This window comes from Otolemur garnettii, unplaced genomic scaffold, assembly GCF_000181295.1.
Source record: "Otolemur garnettii isolate 467f Iridium unplaced genomic scaffold, OtoGar3 scaffold00004, whole genome shotgun sequence".
Classification (NCBI taxonomy): Eukaryota; Metazoa; Chordata; class Mammalia; order Primates; family Galagidae; genus Otolemur; species Otolemur garnettii.
In genome coordinates, this window is record NW_003852399.1 from 31,251,142 (window position 1) to 31,253,076 (window position 1,935).

General features: G+C 40.5%; 1 non-coding gene across 1 annotated transcript; it reads right to left on the bottom strand.

Moving 5' to 3' along the window:
• Nucleotides 1-736: 736 nt before the first annotated feature.
• On the bottom strand, nucleotides 737-846 carry LOC111728031. Its single transcript, XR_002775448.1, has one exon. It is a non-coding gene; the product is annotated as a U6 spliceosomal RNA (small nuclear RNA).
• Between the last annotated feature and the right edge of the window lie 1,089 nt (nucleotides 847-1,935).

A 1,935-nucleotide genomic window follows, 5' to 3' on the forward strand; every position in this document is an offset into this window, starting at 1 on the left:
TACCTGTTATCACTTTCAAAAATCTACAGAGAGTCAACATGGATGAGAACCAACTGGTGATTGTCGGATACATCAAATAAAGTTCTAAAACCACCGGGAAAAAAAAATCACCTTTTTTTATTCTCTTTAGTTCAACCTAATTCTGATTCCCAAACTCCATCCCACTGGGATGAGAAGAAATCTCAATTCCAGCATTCTGTGTCACCCTTGTCGTTTATTGTCTCCCCACTGTACCCCAACACGTAAACTCACAACAGGCAGCATCTTTGTTTTGTTCTCTGATGTATCCCAAATACTTAAATGAGCAACTTGAAAGGCACTTCTCAAATATTCTCGGCACTCTTGGTGTTTCAGTGGATTTTTCAGTGTCCCTGGGCCAAAAGGAATGCCTAATCGCTCTTTTTTTAATTCAGATTAATATAAGGGTACAATGATTAGGTTACGTTGTTTGTGTTTCCAAGGTAAAGTTCAAGTTGCAGTTGAGCCCCCATCCAGAGGGTATGCTTAAACCCTTACATTGTGCCCATTAGCTGAGAGCTTACCAGTCCCCCCTCTCCTCCCCTTTCACCTTTCCCTACTTCCTAACCTGCCCCTGCCCCCACACACACACACCCCCAGCAGTTTAACATACTTGTGCTTTTCTCTTGTGTGGGCAAACAGTTGTTTTTCTGTTGTATTTCCATTCTTGTGACACTTTACTAAGAAGAATGTGCTTCAATCCATCCAGGTAAATAGAAAAAATATGGAACCCTTCACAAATTTGCACGTCATCATTGTGCAGGGGCCATGTTTATCTTCTCTGTGTCATTCTAATTTTTAGTATATATGTTGCTGAAGCTAGCACATAGTTCTGTTTTATTAACTTGTGAAGTCCCAACAATGTAGTAAGTACTATGTCTTTAGTAACTATTTTAAAAATAAAGCACACTCCTGGGTTGAAACACCAAAACAAACCAAAGAACCCAAAAACCACAAACTGAAAAAAAATTTTTTTCAATCTTATTCGTAACTACTATTACTTACAATGGGACATGTGAAACTCATGGGCACAGCAAACTCCTAAAATCTTGGAATTATCATAGATTGGATATTGTCACCCTTGATTCCTGTCCACACTGACTTTGCTACATACTTGCTTTTTTAGTCACAGGAGCTTCCAAAAGCCCAGCTTTGCAAAGCTGATGGCGTCTAAAAAGAAATGTACTGGTGAGATCTAAGGTTGAAACTGTGTACCAGTACTTGACATAACGTCCAACAGATGTTTCTCTCAAAAATGTAAAATATCCCTTCAAGTCCTTCCCTGTGAGTTTGCTATAGCAGTCTAGGACTCTAGGACACCTGAAGACACACACCATGGGAACTACGAACCAAGCGCATGGTAGACATTCAGAGATACCAGTTCATGAACAACGTGAAATCTCCTTTCCCTGTCAGGGTCATTTTAGAATCCAGGAAGCTTATGTGGAACCAGAAATGCAAAAGTAGATCTTCTAACCCGGGCCCTAAAGGTAGCCCCTGGCCACATGCGGTCACCAATCTGAACTGAGATGTATGTAAGCATAAAATACATACTAGATTATATAGATTTTGTATAAAAACATAAACTATCTCAGTAATATCTTTATATTGATTACTTGTGAAAATGTTAATTATTTCAGACAGGAATAAAATATATTATTAAAATTAGTCTCACCTGTTGCGACCCGTCGGGCTCCTAAGGCCCTGGTCTCAATCCCCGCAAGAAGGAACCAGGCATGACGTGGATTAGAAGTACAAGCTTGTGGGAGACGGGCTAGCCCTTACTTTCCGGGTAGCCGAGCAACCACCACACCAGTCTTTTATTGAGACCGCACAACACAGATGAGGGGAGTAATTAGCAAATGATTACATGCTGAAGGCTCAGGCTCTTTCACAAGGAACTCCTGTGGATGAAAG